Source organism: Callospermophilus lateralis, chromosome 15, assembly GCF_048772815.1.
Source record: "Callospermophilus lateralis isolate mCalLat2 chromosome 15, mCalLat2.hap1, whole genome shotgun sequence".
NCBI classification, from domain to species: domain Eukaryota; kingdom Metazoa; phylum Chordata; class Mammalia; order Rodentia; family Sciuridae; genus Callospermophilus; species Callospermophilus lateralis.
The window spans coordinates 50,262,572-50,286,257 of record NC_135319.1 but is presented as its reverse complement, the minus strand read 5'-3'; the positions used below and the strand labels follow the sequence as shown (position 1 = coordinate 50,286,257).

The 23,686-nt window shown below is 55.9% G+C and overlaps 1 protein-coding gene across 4 annotated transcripts in view; it reads right to left on the bottom strand.

Moving 5' to 3' along the window:
* Zmiz1 (zinc finger MIZ-type containing 1) overlaps positions 1–23,686 on the bottom strand; it is a 220,742-nt gene that overhangs the window by 196,326 nt on the left and 730 nt on the right. The gene's annotated exons all lie outside the window — the stretch shown is intronic.

The window sequence follows — 23,686 nt, the reverse complement described above, 5'->3', positions numbered from 1 at the left end:
GCAAAGCATATAACTGAGCTCAGGTGTGCCCAGTTTCCTCCTCTGCAAAATGGGCTTTACATCCTGTGGCCCCAGTCGTCTCTCAAGACCCTGGGGTTCTGCAACAGAGCAGATGAATCCCTAAATCATCATGACCAGGACACACCCTAGTCACCTCTGCGGCGCTGCCTGCCAGTGTTCCGCACTACGTTGAGATTCAGAGCCCCTGGCGGCCCCAGGACGGGGACCCCGGAAATGCTTGGACTGAGCTCTGAGGGAGGCTCATTGTGCCCCAGTGGTGCAGGGGCCTGGGGGCATCTCTGGGTGAACAGGTACCAGGTGCCCTTCTCATGGTGGCACTGGTTAGGTCATTCCAGGTCCGAGGTGGCAGACTAGGCGCAGAGAGAAGGCAGGTGGAACCAGGAGTCTGCATTCAGAGCAGCCAGATAAGAAGACTAAACCCGCTTATCAAACCAGAGACAGCAGTGGACACCAGGAAATCCAGGAAGCCAGAGAGAGCCGGCCGAGTCAGGGTCGGCTCTGAGTGAGGGTCCCGGTCAGGAAGCACACAGAGCAAAGAAATGGTCCCTGCAGGGGCAGGCTCCTAACTCCTGGCATTATAGTTATCATTGTTATTTAGTACCATCTGGAATTAAATCAGAATATGTGATTTAATAGATAGTGTTCTGACTTGAAAATAGGTTTTTTCCCTGAAATAAATATTACTGACATAATTTATTCATGAGCATTCACCATGGGGCCGGCTCTATGCTGAGCACTAACCACATATTATTATATTTCATTGTCCTAACAACCCCGATTGTCCCTACTTTACATCCGTGAAAACTGAGGTGGAGAGGGGACCTCCGATGCCTGGCGTCCCATGGCTAAGGTCCCATGGATGGAAGACACCGGGCATGAAATCCAGGCTGGTCCCAGAGCTGGAGCCCCTGCACCCTGTGGGGAGGGAGCAGCCCCTTGGCCCGAGGGTCCTAAGCCTCTGACTAGCTTCCAGCCCCATCACTTCCTGAGGGGGACAGTGAGGCCCAGGGAGGCCTTGGGCGTGGTGAGGTCACCCACCCTGCTGGCGCGGTAGACCTACCTGATGCACCTACTGTTGACTTCGACTCACTTCATTCTCTGAACGACCTGGCAAGCGAGTGGTACCCATGAGATGGCACAGCATTTAAGTCTCAAGAAAAAGAACCTCCTGGTGGCGGTGGCTGCTCCTGGCGGCAGCCCCAAGTTCTGAACGCAGGCCCCAGCTCTGGAGGCTGGTAACCACTGGGCAACTGGCTCCAGACTCCTGGGACCTGGCTTGAGTGGTCCCTTGGGGTTGTGAGGCGAGCAGAGGCTGCCCAGTTCCAGCACTCGCAGCCCCACATTGTCCCCATGACAGCGCTGGCGCGCTCTGCACCTGGCGCCCCATGCCAGCCGGCAGCCTGGATAAACAGGCCCGGCTGCAGCCGGACTCACCCGGCTTGCTTGTGCCCAGGGATACCAGGTCTGAGGACGGGTTCCTTGGCATTTCCAGTGGCCTTCTCTTACTCAAGCAGGCCTTTCTGTCCAAAGGGCAGCTGTGACGTGCGGAACAGGGCTGTGGTATCAATATGAGCCCAGCATTGTACGGCTGGGGACAGACAATGCCCTCAGCCGACTGTTTATTTATAAATCCAGCCAGCGCTCACTGTGACCGTGCATTGAGCTTCTCTCCCCAAATGCAAATTGACTTCTTCCTGTAAGTCAAACTGGCTTGGTCAAGCTGATAAAAATCGTCCCCAACAAGCACTTTTATCTCTCCAATATAGAAAGTGAGCTGCACCCACGCCTCCTCGCCTCCTAGAAAGAGGAAGATGTCTTTCCACTCCTTCAGGGGTGGGCCCAAGGCCCAGAGGCCTGGGAGCAGCTGAGGGCAGTGGGAAAAAAAAGGCTCTGAACCCCAAGGCCTGTGTTCAAATCCTGCCATCAACACGGCGTAGCTCTGCAGCCTTAAATCTAAGTGTACCACACACTTTATGCCTGTGTATAAAAAGGGGATCTGCATAGTCCCTCCCCATTACGGTCCACTGGAGAATTAAATGAGATAATGTTAAAAATGGCTTCGACGGTGCAGAGACCCTAAGAAGTGGAGGCAGTGGAGGTGAGGAATAATAAAATAACTGTCATGAGTAACTGAAGTCTGGACCTGCCACCTGTCTGTTCTCTTGCTGGGTGGCTTCAGCACAATCCCTTCTGACTTGGAGCCTCAGTTTCCTCCACTCTTCAGTAACTGCCCTGCTAGGTAGCTCAGCCCCTCAACTACCTGCACCATAATGAAACAGCTTTGGGGGTGCTATTTCCGGTACTGCCTCCCCACTCTCTCAAAGGCTTCTTTTATCAGAAAAACAAAATCTGCTCTTTGCAAAAACCCCAAACTGCCCCTTACGGGAAAGCCAGATACCTGACCACCCCTCTGCAGTGGGCATCCCCACCAAGCTCCATTTAAAGGCACATGGCTTGTGCAAGGCTTGCTGGGGGGTGACAGGGGTCTGATAAGGGCACATGACCGACTAGACGAATCAAGGGGCCTCTGGGAGTGTGCAGGAAGTGTAAGTGAACACAAAATGGCCCTAGAAGTCACCAGGGACTAAGAGGCACACCACAACCTCTTGGCTGAGGTCCCAAGGCTTCGAACTGGCCTTGCAGCACTGTCATGGCAACGGTGCTTGCCAGGTGATTAGAGCCCTGCCCGCAGAGGGATGCCCTTAATGGCAGCCCAGGCCTGATTTCCAAGCGCACCAGCGCATACTCACCACGAGCCACGGGTGGCAGGAGTCATCAGGACAAGTGGCTCAGCAAGGACAGAGCCCGGGCCTACAAGAGGGTGACTGGCCCAAAATCTCGTGGCTTGGTAACCAAACCTAGAGGCCTGGACCGCCTCCCATCGGGAGAACCCAGGGAGGCCAGAGGCCACACACGGGCCATGCCAGCATGGCCCCAGATTTTTCGGCATGGAATGAAGCCTGGCAGTTAGCCCATGAAGGACTTCCCTTCTGTGCTTCACTGACTCCTCCTGGGGACAGGCGGGAGGGCCGTGCAAGACTCTAGATTCTTCCACCTTGAGGATAGAGGCTCAGGCCTGGTACTCAGAGGAGCTGCCAGTTGAACCTTCACCAGACCAGACCTTCAGGACCCCCAGCCTCTGCCACCTGCTCCGCTTCAGCATGGAGGGGCGGGGTGAAGGAAGGCCCCGCCCCTAGGCCCCGCCCCCACGCCCCGCCCACCTAGGGACTAGGCTTGCCTGTGTAATTAACAGGGCTCCATCTCCTCCAACCTCCGAGGCTCCCTGCCGCCAGACTAATCTCCTAAACACTGCTCTGCCCCTGCCCTCCCTGCTCAGCCCTCCGGCCCCATCATTCACCTCCCCCTGCTTCACCTGTAGAAAGTGTCCCTTCCAAACCTGACATTCCCTTGGGATCCTGGCCATCCCCAAAGCTTAGCCATGGTTACTCCCTGGAGTGCCCAGGCACTGGCTGCCCACGCTGCCCCCGCTGCCCCCTCCTGTACTGTGTTCACGCCCTTCACCTCCCAGACGGGCCTTTCCTCCCCATCCTCCTCGTCGTGTCCTAGCCAAAGCCTCCCCATTTTCAACACTGCCCTAAGTGCCCCCTCCTCCAGGCAGTCCTCAAGATCTTCGCCTAGAACTTCTGCAAGCAGTCAGGGCTTAATTTCCGAATTACACTGTGAAACTCCTTAAGATCAGAGCTTCAGCATTTTTTTTTTTTTTTTGTCCTTCTTCCATTTAAGAAATATTGTTTTAGCCTGTGCTCAGGGGAAACAAGAGATGGGGCTCTGGCCTCCTCAAATCTAGAAACTGCAAATAAGCAGACAGTTGCTGTGCGCAAGGCCGGGCTATGGCCACAGAAGCAGAGAGGGTTAAGGGGTAAAGAGCCCCAGGTGGCTTCTCCATCGGGAGCCTTCCCTGCACGGGTCCCTGCCTGCAGAGGTGCTCCAGGGGGCCAGTCCCCTCTTGGACTGAGCCGCAGTGAGTGACTACACAGCAGGGTTCGGGACAAAGGAGGCTGGGTGGGCAGGGGTGAAGCAGCTGGGTGCGTGCTGGCCCCCAAGGCCAGGGTGTGACTGGCAGACAGGAAGGAGGCAGCATCAGACCCCCAGCAACAAGCAGGAAGCCCTGGGCCTGGGCAAGATGACATGTCCCCCAAGTAAAGGCAGCCAGATAAAAGCTGGGCGTTCTGCCCCGGGCACCTACATCCCTGGTTCCTCAAAGTGGGCTCCCCATGCGCCTGGGTTCCCGCATGGTGTCGGCGAGTGGGTGGCACCTTTTTGTTTTCTGTTTTTCTGAGCAGGCCTCTCCAGATGGACCAGCCATCGGAAATGCCCGGCTGCACACCGCTGGCGCCTGGCCTAGCAGCCCGGCCTCGCCGCGCTCCCAACGTCTCAGCCAATGGCTCCATTGTTCCTGCCTCTCAAAGCCTTCTCTGGAGCAGGGCACAGACTTCTGGAGAAATAAATAAATGGGATCCTACATGCCAGTGTGGCGCCTCCTCTCTCACCCCCACCTCCAGCTCTGTTACCCAGTTCATGTCCCAGGCCCACTGCAGCCCCCTGGGCCTGCACCAGGGAGGGGACAGAAGAGCCTTCTGCTGATCCAAGCACTTTTCCCCTTCCAGATTGGAGCTCCTTGGCGGGGGGCGGTGGGGGGGGGAGTCTCAAGCAATCTTGCCACAGGCACTGGGGACCCCAGGGCTGTCCTGGTGATGAGGATGATCCCTGCAGCTCCATTGTGCCGCCCCATGTCACTTTCTGCAGATTCCCCACCCCCACTCAGGGCATCTAAAAAAGTGGAGCATGGAAGGCAAGGGACCTGTGCCCCTCCCTCCCCTGGCTGGTTGCCCCCTCTGTAAAGTGGGGCAGCTAAACTCAATAAGGGGGCACCCTGTCCCCAGTCTTGATCACGCTTGAAGAGCCTGCAGCAGGGATGTGCCTAGAGCAAACTCATGCTCCAAAGGCAGGTGGGAGGAAGAGGAAGGTAGGATGGGGGTGAGGTGGGCTGTCCAGGCTGCAGAAGCCTTCAGAGCTGGTAAAAGCCTTAATCCTGCATAATGATTTACAAAGTGACAAGTAAAATAGATTTACTGTGACAGCTTGAAAGGAGAACCACAGAAATAAAATTACACTCCGCTCATCCTGTTCTCTGCAACCTGTCTCCTCCCTTCCCCAAACCAGGAGTTCCCACAGACACACATGGGCAAAAAGGGAGCAGGTGGCCTGAGGTGGGGGCTGGGGGGAGTGGGAGAGGGACAAAGGAAGAGCAGGTCTGCCTCTGTCCTGGGAGGGCAACTGTCCCCGGTGTAGCCAGCGAGGCCTGTCATGCCCATATAAGTGATGGCTCAGCAGGGAGACCTCCAAGCCAGGGAGACGCCCTGTACAGAGCCCATGAGCAGTTCCAACTGCAGGAGCACATGGCACAAGCACCTCCTGTGCCCTGTGGTCCCAGCATCCCCAGTTTCTCCAGTCTAATCTGCCATAACAATTCTAGGACTCCTCTGGGTCCTTAGGGACTCCCAGGAGAGGGTCTGTGCTTGCCGTGGGGGGAAGCCGGGACTCCAATAGCACTGACCAAAACCAAATGAGAAGAGGACAGAGAAGTCCAAAAAATACCAGCAGGGACAAGGAAAATAAGCCAGGTTAATTGGTAGCACCCCGGTTTCTTTGTCAATGTCAGTGTCCCTAAATCTGTTTACACAAGTACCAAGGGCTAATGAAGTGGGGCCCGCTCAGCTCCAGCTGGGTGGGGACTGAGTGAGCCAACCATGCAGATGTTCCAGTCGTGGAGCGTGGAGAGGCTCCCTTCTGTGGCAATGAACTCTGCCAGCTGCCCCGAGGCTGCCACCCACCTCCCCCAGCACACCACAAGCCCAGGCACCTGCTGGAGGTTGCCCCGTCAGAGGCAAGGGGCAGGGGCAGGCAACTGTGCCCATAAACTCATTCATTTGGACCAACAGACACGGACCATGTAGAGAGAGAACGGGGCCAGGTTTCTCTGCGTAATCAAGGGACCTGGAGCAACTTCACTCCTCTGAGCTTCGGCTTCCTCTTCTGCAAACTGGGGCTCCTACCACCCACTTCAGAGGGTTGCTGTGACCGTGTCAGGATCCTGAAGTTCGATGCTGGGTGCATTATGGGCGTTCCCAAGGATGGGAGCTTTGCCTCTGGCAAATGTGACTGAAATGTGTTTGCAGTGGGGACAGCTAACTGGAATCTCTGGTCTCAGACCTGTCTTAGCCCACGCAGCTGCTCACGACCCACTCACCTCCCGGGGACTCAGTTTGCTGCCAGCATTGCATCAGAGAAAAGACGGCCAGAGACACTTAGGACCGCAGTCGGAGGCTGACAGAGAATCCTCCAACCTCCTACAGCCTCTACTCTGCTTCTGGCAAGGGCTGGAGGAGCTGCGTCCTGGGCAAGGTTTGTGGAGGCTCCCATGTGTCCCTCCCTGTCACCCTCTCGCTGACACCTGGCAACTCCCTGCTCAGTAAAATGCTGTCCTGCACCTTTAACTGACAGAGCATGGACGTGCCTAGGCAGGCCTGAACACCCATGTTTACCCAACAGAAGGGTGGCCCTCCCTCCCTCCCTCCCTCCGCCCTCCCCCAGCACCCTGGCAAGCTGGAGCCCATTTGCCTGCAGACTCGCCTGGTGCGTAGGTTGCGCGTACGATCCCCTGGCCCTGCCCAGAGTCTTGCCCAAGAGGCCCTGCGGCCTGACCCGAGCTGCTGTTCTGAGCCAATTCTCCCAGGAAGCCGAGCCTGGGCGGGCAGCACCACGGGCACACTGACTCACTGTGGTGCTCAGAGCCCGGCTGTGTTGCCGGGCCCAGGAGGTGCCCCGAGAGCCCAGCCTGGCCCTCTGGTTTTAACTGGTGAGGAGAAGGCAAAGAGGGGCCCAGGGGTCAGACTAGGCCCAGCTGTGAGCCTGGTGTTATTGAACTCTTTCTCAAGCAAAGTGTGCAAGCCATTTCCAAGTCACACTTCTGGAGTGTAAATACATCCATGTGTGTTCCAAGCCACACAGCCTACCAGCTCGGTGTCAGGGAGAGCTGCCATTCATTATTCACCCATGCAGGGAGCATTTCGGAATGTCTGCTAGATGCCAAATGAGGTGCTGGGTGCTGGGGAGTTGGGGCCTGCCTGTGGCTGGGGTACCCTGCCATCCTGCCAGGCCAGGGCTGGAACAGTGCCAGGAAAGAGTGCCTGTGGGACGAGGGCAAGGGGATGCCAATCCACTCGACCCAGCTGGTGCACAGGGTGAGCTGAGGCTGGAGCAGGCTGAGCAGGATGCCCAGGAGCTCGCCAGGCAGAGCTCGGAGGGAGGGGAACAGAGAGCACAAAACAACACACAGGGGGGTCCAGCTGGGCCACAGGTGCCGGGCGGAGGACAGTGGGAGCCACGGAGGAGCTTGCAGCAGATCGGAGGAGGTAACAAGAGCAGAGGTGTCTTTTATTTGGAAGCAGGACAGGAAAGAGAAAGCTGGAGGGAGACCAGGGGGTGAGGGGGAGGACGGCAGCACAGTGGGTGGAGAGGAGGGGTGGCCTTGGAAACATCCAGAAGGTGGAGTTCAGAGCTGTTTCCTGACTCCGTCCTCCCACAGGCCATGCTCTGGTTAGGGCACTGGGGACAGAGTCCCAATGCCATGGTCAGCAGTCCCGTGGAGGAGTCAAGGTGACTTCCAAGTTTCAGCCTGAGCAGTGAGGCAATGACAGCACTACTCTCTGTCCTTATGGTGGCTCTGAGAATTGGAACCAGAAGACTGACCTACGCCTAAATGGCAGGCAAGAACAAGGTGGGTGTCGGGCCCTTCCTCAAAATGAGCCCTTCCTCAAAATGTTGTACCACCATCTGCCAGAAAATTACAATCTGTGGGAAGTACAGTGGGAGTGCCACACCCAAGTTGTGCTGTGAGTGATATACACAACCACACGCGGCCATCCTAGGAGATAAACGGCCACTAAGCAAGCAGTAAGGAGGCTGGAGGCCGGGGGCCCAGGCAGCAGAAAAGACAGACAAAAGTCTAATCCACAAAGAGGTCAAAACACTTAACAAAGCAAAGAACAACCAAAGAAGTCTATTTACTAAGCCCTCCCTGTCTTTCGGCATAAGAAATCTAATAAAATGAGAGGTGTAATTACCTACTATATAGGATCCAAAAGAGGAAAGAAAAAAAAAGTTCAGACAAGGCAAATAAAGAAATACAAAAACTCAAGCCAGAAAGCACTGGTTGTGATAGACAGGGATTGGCCAAAGGTATAGAAAACCAGTCCTGGTCATGGAGCTTCCCAAAAAAGATGATTAAAAAAAAAAAAAAAATCCTGTCTGCTAGCAAAACTCTAGCAAGTGCACATAACTGGGAGAAGCTCCTCTGCAGAGAAAATTGGGCTTTCTGGCCAACAGAACTATCTGGGTAGCTGAGGGCTTTCATTCAATCATTCAATAATGCATCGAGCCACATGTAGGGCCTCTCTGCTCCGGTACTGTCTGGGGATGCAGGAATGAGACACGGCTAGCACTTCACAGGGAGAGAGGCCAGTGGGGGAGGAGGTGAGGCTGGCAGGGCCCAGAGGGGCACACCTGAGGGGCCCTGGGAGGAAGCCATCACCAGCCTGAGCGCTGCTTGGGTCATCCCTTCCTTCCCTGTGCTCACTGCCAGATGCCGACCTCGGCTGGTGGCAAGCCCTGGTTTAGCAAAAGCGAGAGCTTTTCAAGAAGAGGTGAGATGCTCACCATGAAATCTCGTGCGTGGGTCTAGTGTCAGAGTCTCACCTACCCAGGGGGCAAAATACTCTTCCAGACAGAGTCCCACCTGCCAGAGGGGGCCTCAGCGCACCACGGGCAGAGAGGACCAGGGTCTTACCCAGTCAGGAGTGGATTGGTGGCAGAGTTGGGAAAGGTGCTCCTGACCCTCGCAGAGCCCCTTCCAGGTTCCAGTGCTGCCCCAGGGGCTTCATTCAGCCCAAGACTAGACACACAGCAGCAGCCAGAGGTAGGGACGGTCCTTCAGGATGGATCCTCTGGTCACTGATCGGGGGGCACGGGTCAGAAAGAGAGGGACAGGCAATAGCACACAGAAAAGGAGTCTCTTTGGTTTTTCAATCATTTTTAATTACGGTGGTGCTGGCAAGAGCTTTACCACCGAGCGAGGCACAGTCCCAGCCCAGGATTCTCCTACTTCAGAGTTCAGGGTTAAGTTTTCCAAAGCAGAGACTTCAGGGACACGCAGCCTGTACTGCCTGCTGCTGGAGGTCCTAGCGAGTGTTTAACGGGCTCCAGAGAGACAGGCTGCCTGCCTCAGCCTCCCTCCTGGTAGCCCTGGGAGGCAGGCACTTCAGCCCATTTCACAGATGAGCAAGCAGGCCCAGAGAGCCGCACAGGGCCACTCCTCCCAGGTCTGGTGGGAAAGGCCCACCCCCTTCTGAGCAATGAAGTAGACAGAGGAGACCAGGAGGCACTGCCCACTCACTCAGCCCCACCCCTGTAGGCAGGGGGCAGCTTTGGAGCTACCCCAGGGTCAGCCAGGTCGGGGTCTACATTATACAGCAGCAAAAACACAGAGCGGGCCGGGCCCAGCAGAGGCAAAGGCCACCGGGACCAATACTGGCTCAGGCCACCGCCGGCAAGGTGAGGGAAGGTGAGCTGGGGCCTTCGCAGGTTCAGACCAGAGTCGGCCGGGCTGATCTCCCCCACCTGCCCACCCCCCCTGCTCCACCCGCCACCACCCTGGCAGGCCAATCGGGATTCCCTCTGTGTGCCCCTGCAAGTCATAAAAATCCCATGTGAGTTACCAGTGTCCAGCCAGGCTGCTGGAACTCAATTCTGGAGGCACATGATTCAGGCAGGTATCTCGTTGGGAAGAGGGATGGACAAGAGGGGGAAACTGAGGCCCGCCAGGTGAACAGCCTGTCTGCGGTCATGTGGGAAGACGGCAGCCACAGGGATTTGGAACGTGAGGGCAGAGGGCCCAGTCCCACCAACGTCCCCATCTTGCTTGTTCTGTTCCGTTTTTCCCTTCTTTTGTGGTGCTGGGGATCAAACCCAGGGCCTCCCACATGCTAGGCAAGTGCTCTTCCACTGAGCCATGCCCCCGCCCTCAGAGTCTCCATCTTACTGATGGGTAAACTGAGGCTCGGGAATGGGCACAGGCCTGCTGAAGGTGACTCTGAATTGACAAGAACCACGGCTCGGTCATCCTGGCTTGATCCTGTGGAACCAAGATAGTGCTGCCTTCTTTGACCCCAACCTCAAGTTCAGGAAGTTGCAACACTTCCGTGTTTCCATAGCAACCAGCTTCTGCTCCAGGAATACACTGAAATGTTTTTGTTCCCTCCTCTGTGCCGGCCCTGGGCCAAGCTGTGAGGACACAGAGCGGACAGAGCGGGTGCGAGGGGAGGCACAGGCCCAGTCTCTGCCTAGGATGATCCCGGGCAATGGGAGAGAGAGAGGAGGGAGTAATTTTGGTGGAGAAGAAATCCCCAGGGCCTGAGAGCTTCAGGGGAGGGAGTTCAGAGGAGGCAGCGTTTGAGCTGGATTCATAGGAATGAGCAGGAGTTTACCAGGTTGAATTGCGGGGGCTTGAGGAATTGGCATGTGCAAAGGCCCAGGGCTTGAAGGTGACTTTCATGTTAGAAAACTATAGTACCCAGAGCAGAGGATATGACAGCAGAGGTGGCGAAGGGAAGAGAAGCAGCTGGAGAGGAGAAGGGAGACCAAATGCAGTGTCTAAATTCCAAGTATAGACCTCGGTACCAGGAATGCTTCTCCGTGCCTGTGGTGCCAATGGTTATATGGGCAGCTTGTGACAGAGCAGCCGGAGCACAAGAGGTGAAGCAGCATAAAAGGACTCAGACCCCCAGGACTCAGAGGCCGGAGGGTTCTCCGGCCTCAGCACCCTCAGTTGGCTCAGTCCCAATGGGCTTCAGGGCTCAGGCTCAGTCAATCTTCAAAACACATCCAGGATCTGACCTTTCTCATCATTCCCCAATGACCCCTCTGGTCCAAGGTACCAGCATCCTTTTGGGTTTCACTAAAAGTCACCCGGCAAGGCTGGGGTGTAGCTAAGTGGTAGAGCCCTTTCCTAGCCTATGCGAGGCCCCCCAGGTGCGATCCCCAACACACACACACACACACACACACACACACACAAGCTGCTCGATTACCACACTTGTACCCTGCAGTTTACCCTCCGTTCACCGGCCAGAAGGATCTTCTTAGAGGGCACATCAGATAGTCTCAGTCCTTGACTGCTTATCTGCTTCCTTCCAGCCGCACTGGTTTCCCGCCCTTCCTAGAACATGCAAGCACGGGTGCTCGTGCGGGGCCTCTGCGCATGCTGTCCCTCTGCCTGCAGAGCTTCTCTCCCAAATGCTCACAAGGTTCACTCCCCACCTCTCTGGGGGGTCTGCTCAAATACACCTCTTCAGAGAAGCCTTCCCTGACTACCCCATGGAAAGAGGCTCACACCCCACCTGTCTTCTTCTGCCCCCTTAGCTTGCCTTATTTTCCCACCAGTACTTATCAAAACTCAGGACATCATTAAGCTGTTGACTTATTGACTGACTGTCCCCTCTACTTGAATGTAAGCAGGGCTTCTGTCAAGTTCAATTCTGTCCCCACGGCCTGCAACAGCACCTGGTACTTAGCAGGTGCTCAACAAACAGGATGAATGAGTAAGTAAACCCATCTTTCCTGGGAGCCGGGCATGGTAGACACAGAAGGTTTCCAGGCAGAGCTGTCCCCAGGGTCAGAGCACTGGGGGCCTGAGACCAGCCAGGAAACCTGGTTCTGGCGTGAGGGTTCACTAGCAGGAAACATGAACTGCTCTCCCTGTGTGCATGCACCCTAGACCTCAAAGGGGAGCAGGGCCTGGCTTGAGGACTGGAGGAGTGCTGAGAGCAGCAGAGCCGTGGTTGCTCTGCCCAGGGCTCCTCATTTCTGTGAGCACTTGGCCTGACAGGCCACAGACATCCTCAGGGAGCAGAAGGTGGAAGCAGAGTAAGGCCAGGCCTGGCAAGAACGGGAGGACCTCGCATTCTGCCAGCTCTGCAGGTTGATTCCCTCACTCTCTGGGCCTCAGTTTCCTCATCGGTAAGATGGGGACGAGAAATGGATGAGATAAATCATTTGCCCAGCTCCCTCCTGCTCCAACCGTCTGGGGTTCTTTGGGTCTTGGGAGTTCTAGGAGGTCATATCAGGTTGGAACCAAAGCCACAATCCAAGCCATGATGTAGTCCAAGGCACCATCCTGCGGTGGCTGGGCCAGGCAACTGAGTGAGGGGTCTTGGGTGGGTTCCTGGGGTGAGATGAGGTGGTAAGTTCCAGGACAACCAACATCATTGCCACAGCTGTAAGAGAGCTCTCCCTGCACCTCGCTCCAGCAAAGGGCTTCCAAGGAGTGACAGGGTGGAGGCCAAGCCCTGGGTTGGGGCGCCTGGGTTTTAGTTCCAGCTCTGCTAAGGGATTGTCCCCTCCAGGGACAAGCTAAATGAGGGGGTTGGCTTGCACGGTCTCCACAGCCTTTCTGCACTGACATTATCGTCACTGTACATGGTAATAAACCACTGTGCTCCCTGACCCAGTGACACTGCTGCACTGCATACTAGAGGCCCGCCCTACTACCACCTGACTCACAAGGGCCCCGAAGTGATGCCGGAGCATGAGGCAGTACTGGAAGTTCTGACTCCAAATCCGGGGCTCCTTGCAGACAGCCCTGGTCTCTGGAGCCTGAGGACACTCAGGCAGGCTGGCCCCGGACAGAAGGACAGGGGCAGAGTCAGGCCAGGGAGGGAGCGCTGCTCACAGCCTCCCGCCTCCCAGCAAGGGTTCTAGTTCCAGTGACACATGAGCATGCCTGGAGGGGCCAGGAAGACACACTGTCTTCCCAAACCACCCTACCCAGCTGACCCTGCTCGATCAGCAGATGCCAGGCTCCTTCCCCTGGGGCCCCAGTGACCCACTGCTGAGGCCTCCCCAGCCTACTTGCATGCCTCATGACCTGAGCTGGGTTAATTCCCGTCAGATCGGACATCTCCAAGCAGCCCAGACTCCTAGCAGAGGCAGAAGAAACAAGGAGCTCCAGGGGTATATGAAAGCCACCTCCTCCAGGGAGCTCTCTGAGCCTACTCCAGTCTCGTTCTCAGCCTAGGGAGGAGCCTCTGAGGATACCATCCCTGGCTCACGGTAGAGGAGGGAGTTCTTGAGATCAGAAGTCACCATACCCTTCATGGTCGTGGAACGAGAACCAGGGCATGGGTACCCTCCTAGGCTCCAGAGCATGTGGAACTTCCCGGACGGAAGAGGCTGTGAGGGAAGCAGACGCAGCCCGTCCCTGGGGGTGTGCAGGCAGGCCCACCCAGGAACATGATCTGTGGGGATGCTGCCGATGGCATCAGGTGAGGAGCTGCCAAGGTCTCTTGGGGTCTTGCGAATCTAAGGTCCCAGGAATACCAGAAATAGAAGTGTGTGGAGCAGCATGACCTTTGGGTGGGGCAGGTCCCACTGCCCAGGCACCTCCGGGGCATAGTTAAGAGGGAGGCCATCTACAGGGGTAAAGCCCTGAGAATTTGGGGGCCCATGAGGATCGCATCCCCCACCACAGGCCTACTCGTCTGCAGATGACGCACAAGCCGAACGCTGCTGTCAGCCCAGGCCAGGGGGCAGGAACCAGAAGCCACCTTCTATAGCTAGGTGCAGAACTTAGAGCCCAACACCCAGCACAGAACAAGAAAGCACACAGGAGCTCTCTGCTCTTTGCCCAAGATCTGAGGCAAAAGGGGGTCCTTGGAGCCCAGGTGGGCCATGCACACCCACCAGGGAACTGATGGCCAAGGAGTCCCCTTGCTTACTCCCTGACAGCCACACAAAGTGCACTGGTCAGACCCAAGTTGGAATCCTAGGGACTGTGGGCCAGGGAAGCAACAGACTCTTCCACCATCACAGATGGGGACCAAGGCTCTCCCTACTACCAGAAGGACACCCAAACACAGCACCCCTGAGTTACAGCAGCAAGGCCACCGGATGAGTACGGGTGTTCTCTGTCAACTTCAGGGAGCCCCCAGCCCGTGGGAGGAGACACTGAGCCAGGCAGGATGAACAGGCAGTGCCACCAGCAAGGCTGAAACTGACCTCCTGACCCAGAGGAGCTCAGCCCTAAACCAGTCCTGCCCAGCAGCCTTCCCAGAGGAGGGTGTGGGAGGGACTTCCTCCACCCTAATCCTCGGCTCCTTCTGGGGACACTGAAACCTGACATCTCATAGAGGATGAGACAGGTGGTTTCATGGAGAGGTCCACGGGCACAGGAGGCCACACCCAGCCACCAGTTAACCTCCATCCTCCGGGGCCACCCCAGACTCCTTGCCAGGTCTGGATCCCCGAGGACTTCTACTGTCAATGGCCTCTGTCAAGTCCCTTCCCCTCCCCTGGCCTTCCCCGGTTTCCTCATCAATAAGATATCAAGCTGGACCCAGAACAGGGGTCATGAAAACAAGGGTCTTCCTGGCTGCAGAGGTCACACCTGAGCTGGGACAGAAGGCCCATGGAGGGAGGAGGAAGGCAGCATCATGACACTGCCATTCCACTCCGGTGCCGGGACGGCAGACCCTGGGACCAGGGCCACGGTTGTGACACTGCTTTCAGTGTCCACACTTGAAGGATCTGGAAAAAGCTGTGGACCATCTCCAGAAAAATGCATATTTGCAAAAAGGTGTGCTGACAGGTGTAGGGACCCATGTCCCCTGAAGGCCAGCACCAGGCCCTTCCAGCCCGAACAGCCGGCAAGTCCTTGAGGCCCAGCTCTGGGGACACAGCAGGGTTCCCACCCTTTTGCAGAACGGCCTTGCTGTTGGGACTGCCCAGCCACAGAGAGATTGGCGGTCTATCAACAGGACAAAGGAGGCCAGGGAATGATGGAGACCTGCAGGCTGGAGGGAGGTCAGAAGTTTGGCAAAACTGCTAAGAAAGTAGGCTTCGGGGAGGATTTCGGTGTGTGTGGACCTAGTTTGGGTCCTTCCCACTTTGAGAGAGCCCCTGGGAAGGGGGTTATGTAGCAGGTCAGTGATGGATAGATCCACGGATACCAGAGCATTTAGCCTAGGATTTCCCCAAATGTTCCACTGGTATCTCTAGTAGCTATTTTGCATAATAATGGGGGTACCAGGAGTGGCCTGTAGGTTTAGGAGCATGGGGTGAGGCAAAGGGCTGTCCACTCCAAGACTCCCCTTGCAGGCAAACAGGGAGGACAACGTCCCAGGAGAACAGGGCATGCCCTGCCACCCTGAGAACCCATTTTAGGAAACCAAGAGATAGTGTGAGCACATGATTGTCAGATGAGGAAACTGAGGTTCAGCGGGGTCAGGGACTAGCCAATGGTCCCCACCGTCAGTCTCCTTCACATCCGATCTGCACAGACAACAAAGCCCCGTCCATCCCTGGTCTCCTGTTCACGTGGGAAGAGGCCGAAAGGGAAGTTCTATCCTCATCCGCCTCAGTTTACAGGAGGGAAAAAGAAGTTCTAAGGCATGAACCAGGATGAGATCTGCATCCTTCAAACACTTCTCCAAGGAGGACAGGTTTTCCTGGTGAGTTGAATGAAAATGCACTTGAGTTATCAGTGCGGGTACAAAGGACAGACTGTGGACAATGGATCCGGAAGCTTTGGTTGTCCTGAGGCAACTTGACCTTGGGCGGTCAGTCAACTGGAGTTGAGGTAGTGAGAGCAACGGTCCTGACACAGTGAGGAAGGCTGCCCTTCCTGAGCACTTAGGACGCCCGGGGCACTACACACACTCCATCTTGTCAACCTAGGGGGAGGAAGTAGTGAGTTATTGTTATAGTAAGTTTTTGACAGATGTGGAGGCCAAGGTTTGAGATGTAAAACATACACTGCCCCAAATCCTACAGTTCTCAAAGGGTGGGGCAGACAGGTGACCCCAGGCAGTTCCAGAAGAGTCTGAAATGAAGTTTTCACGCTCTGTTATGATAAGGCATGTTGTTTCAAGGGTATAATGATGTCACATCCAAGTGTGACACCAGTGGCACACTCCACCCCTTCCCAGCCATCCCCCACAGCCCACGAGGTGAGACACCCTGTTGCAGAAAAGTCATTTTGCTGTTCAACCTGTGGCTGGTCCCTGCACCTCCCTAGGTGTTGAGGGCCACAGCTGAGTTGGAAGGAGCCTGGCATTTTGCCAGAGGGAATGGTTGAAAGGTGACACCAGTGAGCCATTGAGATGATGATGGTTAAGTTAAGCTGTGTATTCGGTTGTATATAGACCTTTGCTGTCCGGCAATAGGGCGGCTCTTGCTGTCTTGGGCACCTGCTTCTTTGGAATTCCGAGTTCCCGAGGGGTCCCAGAGAGTTGGCACGGAGCCGGGAGAGAGCTAAGAGAGTTCCCAGGAAGTGTGCGTGGAGTGCTGGTGGAGTTCGGGCAATAAAATTTCCTGTTTGAACATACAAGTGCTTTGTGGCGGCTCGTTTATTTGTGCCCAGCCAGACTGCGGCACCTAGGCACTGTATTTCCCTACCCACATGCCAGAGGGGTGGACAGAGACCCTGGAAGGACCTTTCCCACCTGCAAATACCAGAAGAAAATTCTAGCAGTCTTCTGCAGAGGTATCTGGACCCTGCCCACCCCTCGGTCAGATTGCTGGCTGGTCAGAGCTGTGTGCTGAGCTTCCCGATGGGGTCCAAGGTTCACCAGAGAGCAGGGGTAGGAGTCGTGCAGAAGCCCTGTGGACAGGGCAAGGTCCAGGCACTGACATCTCCTCCCGCTCTTCCTCCTTGGCCGTCACCTGAGCCTGACACAGGTGACTCCCAGGGCAGAGCGATAAGGTTCCCTCGCTGCTTCCCTATGCACAGAGGAAGTGACAGCAGGACCAGAACAGTGAGCCATTGGCCCCGAAAAGCACAAAGTCAGCACACAAAGGCTGGGGTGCAGGTGGAGGAAGTCACGCATCCTCTAGGCCTTCCCAGCCCAGGCCTTGGCAGATGGGAGACATAGTACCCTCCTCAGAGGGATCACATCTGCAGTTCAATCAACCTTCAATGCCACCTGCTGCCCAGGAGGACTCCATCCTCCCCAAGCTGCAGGGGACCTAGGGGTACCTCAGAAAATGTCCCATCCTTAGTCTCACCATGAGAGTTTAGAGGCAAACCCTGCCCTCCCCAGGTTCAGCTGGGCTCCCTTGGCAGGAAGAGCATTTATTTATGCACTCAGAAGCATTTAAGGGGGGTGTGCCTGGCCAACAGTAGATGCTCAATAAATGTTTAATGAACTAATGGGCTGGGAAACACCAGGTTCCAGGCTGGGCTCTGTCATCGTTTGCTGCTGACCTTGGATGAAGCTGATCACTGCTTTCTAAGGTTCGGTTTCCTGGACTAGAAGAAGAAAGGTCAGCGCTGGTAACCCCATGTGCCCCTAATTTTACATGCTTAGGTTTTCAAAGTCCAGAGATAGGGAGGTTCAAACCTAGAAAGATGATTCCAGAAGTCCCTCCTCAATGCTCCAGAGCTAAGAGGACAAGGTGGGGCTGTTGGAGGGGGTGGGGGCTGGTGAGGAGTAGAGATGGGGGGAAGAATGGTGAAGGGGATGGAGGAGAGAGGGTAAGGACTGGGTACAGTTTCTATGCAAACCACACACACACACACACACACACACACACACTTACAAATATTTTGGAAAAACGATCCATTGAAAGTAGAGATCGTATTTTTATACCCTTTCCCTTCAGAGTAGCCTGGCCATTTCCCGATCTGCACTACACTGGGCAAGTATATGGGAAAGACTGTTGGGGTAGGGGTGGGGGCACCCCCATTCTTGGAGCCTTGAGGAGGTCAGTAGGGGTGTGTGTGTGTGTGTGTGTGTGTTTACAGACACAACGTACACATGGGGGAGGGGAGGACAGGGTGGGTAGCTGCCAACTAGGGAGCGGATTAGAAGACAAATGAAGCCCCTCAACCTCTGTATCTGGGAGTAGACGTCTCTTGAGCCACCAGCTCCTCGGAATTCCAGACCTGCTCTGAATTTTCCAGGAACAAAGATCACAGTCAGACCACGGGGCACTGCCACTATCAGCCATCACAGTCCTCAGCCAATTCTTGTCCCTCTGTGGGCCTCAGTTTCCCCCTTTGTGTTGTAAGGCCTTTGTACTGCCAAGGGTTCCATCTGGGCAGTCTCCGAGGACCACATCTACTCTGAAAGCCCAAGATGCTGAGATGCTACAGAAAAACATCCCCCTGCCCTGACTCAAGCCCCCACCATGGGGGACCTAGAAAGGTGGTCCCTGGTCCCCAGCCGGCTGTCTAGGGCTGGGGCTGAAGCAGAGCAGAGTCCCCACACCGTCTGTCCTCAACAGCCTGCCACGGCCGAAACCTTGAAGTGGTTACAATTACAGCCTGGCTAACAGGATTAGGGGAGCGTTGAAATCTAAGAAATCTAATTAGCTCAGACACCCCAGCCTCCCCAGCACAATCCTGTAGTAACCCCAGCAGCTGGGCCGGATGGGAGGGGCAAGCCCCAGGCCCTGCCAGGCTGCACACATTACCTGCACAGGTGTGCCAAGCTGGGCTGGGCTTTCTGGGGAGGTGCCCACTGTCCTGCCCCATGGGCTGCGGCCTTGCCCTAGGGTAACACTCAGCTGAGCTCCAGAAAACCAGATGTATGGCTACAGGCTACAGGGCCAACGGAACCCAAGGGCCCCACAGGACAGCCATCCCACATAGCCTGGGGGCTGTCTCAGCCAGAGGAGGGGCAATCCGAGTCACTCTCCGTATTCTCTGGGCTGCACTGGGAGCGGGGCTGGAAAACCCTCTGCATCCTGCTCCAGAGTCAGGTCCTGGGGTGAATCTGATGCACAGAAGCCCCCCAACACCTTGTATATGTGTGTCTCAGGCAGTCACTATAGCACCCGAGGCTCAGAGCAAGCTCTGGCAGGAAGACCCCGTGTCAAGAGGAGCAACACTGCAGGTAGCATGGAACTTGTGCTGCCAGATTGGGGGGAGGGTGGACAGGGGAGGCTCTCCTTCCACCCTTCCCGGAAACGGCTCCTGCTTAACCTCCTTTCCCTATTCTTGGGGTCCACACCAGCTTCTGTACCCATGAGCCAGTGTATCTGGGGCTCTGGCTCAGTGGACCATAAGCTCTACCACTGCTCAATGGTATCTGTAAGGTCTAGAGCTGAGCCCTGACTTTTCACCTCTCTGAACCTCAGTTTCCTTCTCTGTTAAATGGGGGTAATTCCAAATAGCAGTTAGCTTACCCTGTTGTTATTGGAGTTACACAGATTTAGAGACCACTTCTAGATCTACCAAGTGCCATACAAAGAAAAGGGGCTGTGATTATTAATGTCATCGTGTGCCCCATGGCAGGTGGCCAGCTGACAGTGGTTAATTATTTACTGGGACCGATCTTCCTCCCTGTGCTGGAAGTAAGCTCCTGAGGAGCAAGAACCGTCTTATATAGTTGGGTGTCTCCACAGGCTTCAGTTTTCACACTATAGACTCTCAGTGGCATCAGAGACGGTCCCTGACCCGATTCCACCCTCGTTATGACCATTCTCTGCCATATCAGCTCAAAGGACAGAAACTATCAACAAGCAAACCTGGTACCCAAAGGCAGATGACAGTGAGCCCCTCAGGCAGATGCTTCCCCCCTCCCCATAGGCTACTCCCAATAGGGGATGACAGCAGCCATTTCAAGGATATCCCCTGACCCTATGTCAGTACGGCTTGCCTGGTCACTGGCCTTGAACCCATAATCATTCAAAGATGAGTCTATGGTCTGGGGGACCCCCAGCACCCCAAGCCCAGAGTAAAGGTCCAGAGTTGTGGATTCCAGAGGGCACATAGCAGAGCATCTCGACATGCACAGCCGTGCATGGGAAGCAGAGACTTCCGGAAGTGGTGAGCTCCCGGTCACAGGGGCCATGTAAGCTGAAGCTGGACAGTCAGTTGCCAGGGGGCTAAGCACAGATGAGTGAGAGGCTCTGGAAAATGCTTCTGCACCCCAGGTCCAGCTCCTTTGTGTTCTACCCATTCTGCTCCACAGTCTGCTGGGGCCTTCAGTGGACACATGCTTGGGACTCTTGTGCCAGTATCTACCTCATTCTCCCGGTTACCAAGTGAGATAGTAGAAGTTTGCCCTTGAGCCCATATTACAGATCAGCAGAATAAACTAACTGGCCCAAGTAGCCAGAAAGTGGAGGCCCCCTACATCTTTTCTTCTCCTGCATCTCCCCAGGAAATGGCAAGACCCACAGAATCATGATGGGCTTGTGGACTCCAGAACTCCAGAACCGAGCCCGAGATTTGTTCTGCGCCTCCCTTATCCCTGAGGGTAAGGCCCAGCCTCAGATTCATTCCTGGAGCTTATAGCCCAGGCAGGCCCCTGCCCTCCCCCAGCCTCAGGGACTCTTAAGGACAAAGAGTCTCCCACTCAGAGGGCCTGGCCAAAGGGCACCGTGTCCTGCTGTGAGGTCAGGGCAGTCACCAGGCAAGGCTGCTGGCGTCCAGGGTAATTATGGCATCCCAGCTTTTGTTGTCCACACAAAACCTAAGGAACCTCATAAAGATGTGGCCGTGATAGGAGCCAGGCCAGGGCCCAGGGGAGCAGAGTTATAAATGAAATTGTGTGGGACCCAGTCACAACCTGGCGGGCCCTGCTTCCTGGTTCCATCCATAAGAGCCCACCGAACCTCCAGGAAATAAACTTGTTGGTACAGAAATTTCTTACAGCAACATCTTGCTCTGAGACCCACAGCACAGACATTCATTGGACCCTCGGCAGGACCAGAGAACTCTGTATCCATGGTTTCATATGCAGGTTCTCTTGTGACCAGGATTTCAGGACATGCAGACCTCCAAGCGTCTTCCTTCCTTATCCACTCCTCCCCTGTCAATCAGGGAAAAAAGTGAAGTTTGCAACACTTCTCTGCTGGGTCCTTCCCCCTGCAATTTTCTGAATTGAGTCAACTGTGGACACCTGTTCTATGTTGGGTCATGCTTATGGGGACCAGGGATGGAGATAGTGCTTTGCTAGTATAGCTAAGGAAGTGTGTGTGTGTGTGCGTGTGTGTGTGAGTATGTGTGTGTGTGTGTGTGTGTGTGTGTGTTAAAAGGGGGGACTATGGTTCTGTGGCCAAACCCCAGATTCTGGGCCTTTCTTTACTTTGCTCCTGGATCCTCCTCCCTGCTTTTCTAGGAGGGAAAAAGAACATTTTGTCCCTACAAAGAAGCCAGTAACCCTTTTTTGCACAAAGGTATTTATTCAAAATTCTTCATACATCCAGCAATTTTTAATTCCCAAGCCTCTGTGAGCTGGACTCTGAATGCCTCAAAAACCCATCCAACTCCTGAAAACTCTCTAGCTCCTCCCTACCACCATGGCCACCAACTCTCCCAAGTCTCAACTTTTGAAATTTACATGTAAAAACAGCATTTCATAACCTCGTGACTTGGGACAAGGAGATGCTTCTGTCCTTTTGGGAAAAACAAAACCCAACTGAAATCATAAAACTCAGAGGAAAACACCAACTCCTCCAAGTGCGTTCCCTCCGCCAAAGTCACACGTGCTCCAGAGCAGATAGGGCTCTCAATGTGTCTTTTGTTTGATGCTGGTGTTTCAACATCCTCAACTTGAAGAGGGAAAGGTCAGCACAAGGCTCCCGGGTATCCACAAACCCCTGTAACCTCTGCACAGGAGCCAGAAAGCCTGCAAGAGAGGGACTCAGAAGTGTCCCTACCTTGAAGACCCTCAAAAAGTGGCGGAGACAGAGAAAACCAGAGGTTTGCTGCCTGATCTAAACTTCTCACATAGCTTGTAAGCAACTTTTAAGGCTCCAGGGACCACAAAAGCCAGCCAAGCCAAGCTGGATTTCAACAGACAAGCTGCCCAGTTCTCCAGCCACAGTGCCTGTCCCTTTATCTGTACCTTCAAAAAAAAAAAAAAAAAAACAATAATAATAAGCAAACCCAGGCACCTCTGGGAACAGCCTCTGGCCTCCTGTCCTGCCCTGTGTAACCAGCCTGTCCTCACACCCACGAGGAGGAGGAGACTGCACTAGTTAACCCTCTGGTCCACCAGGCCGGGTTCCCAGGTTGCAGCAGGAGGCAAACTGTTGCTCAAGAAAATCCTTCAAAAAACCCTTGGCACCAGGAGCCAGTTAAAGCTGGACAGTTCTGTACCGTCCAAACCAGGGGTTTCCAGGGCACTGCCCACTGCCCTTTTAAATCTCAGGGGATGGGCTCTACTCTCCCATGCCCGGGGCTGTCCACCCAGGGACTCCAAATGTCCGTGGCAGAGCAGAGAGGAAGGCAAGCATGGCCGAGCGGTGCCCTCACCCCGCCAGCCCAGCCGCCAGCTTCTTGGAGGACCTCAGAGAGAACATTTGTTTGGGCTGCCAAGTTAAATCTTCCTCCCTCATGTCAGGGCATTGGAAAAGCAGTCAGGGGAGAGGGGAAGGGGGAGAGCGGGGGAAGGAGCCGCGGGAGGGAGGGCGGGAGGGAGGCGGGCAGGCTCAGAGCCCCAGATACTCGGGCACTGCCTGCCCAGGAAGCCGCGGCTCCCGGGCAGGCGCAGCCCGGGTTCCGGGCACTGAAGGAGAGACGCTGCCGCCAGGCCTCCCGGGTACGGCGCAGGGTGCCAGGCGCTCTCGGTCCCAGCCTGGGAGAGGCTCTCGCTCTGTACCCAGCTGAAGGGGCCAGATGGAACAGGGAGGCAGAGGGAAAAGTTTGCGGCAGGTAGAGGGGTAGGACTGGGCGGCCCTGCCGCTGGGCTGTCCCCCGGGCAGGGGTGGGGGGCCCGGGCCGGCTGCCCGGGCGCGCTCCCGTCCGCCCGCCCTCCCGCCCGGGTTGTTTACATTCCTGGAGTGTCTTTTAAACCCAGGGCTGAGGCCGGCTCCCGGCCTTCTCCGGCGGCTCCGGGGCAGTCTCCCGTGAAAATCTGCTGGCGCACAATGGCCGGGAAGGCGGCCGCCCCTTGGCTGCGCCCCCACCGCTCCGGGGCCGAGAGCCTGCCCTCCGCACCGCGCCCTCTCCCCGTCCGGCCGGCTTCCTGGACAGATGTCCCCGGCGAGAGGGCGACGTGCGCCCGCTGCCTGCGCCCCAGACATCGAGACCGCGCTCTCCAGTTTTCACCCCAACCCAGACACCAGGAATGTGAAACAAGCTTCCAGAGCCCGCCCCCCGACCCCAGCTCCAGCCCCGGCCCGGCCCCTTCAACCTCCGCCCCGGCCGGCCTCCCACTCCCCCGGGGCCACCACTGCCGGAGACGGAGAGGAAGAAAGAACACGGGGAAATTACTTTCGTATTTGCAACGCGCGCGCGCACACAACGCACATCTTTCCTCTGGGCTCCCCTCCTGGCTGGGGCAGCCCCGTCCAGGCGTTGGCCTGAAAGCCCCTCCGGTTTCCAAAGCCCCACAAGAAGCCCCTACACACACCCCTCGGCATTCCCTGCTCGTACCGCGCGCGGCGGTTCCCGGGGCAATTCCCACACAAACAACTTAACCGCGTCCCCACCTTTCATTTACAAAAGTGTGTTTTCCCTGTAAATTCAGATGCACAACTTAACGCCACCACCCTTGGTCACCCTGAAATCCGGCGCCTTCCCTGGAGGTTCTCGTGTGCACACAGGCGCACAACTTCGCGTCTCCCCAAAGGAGAC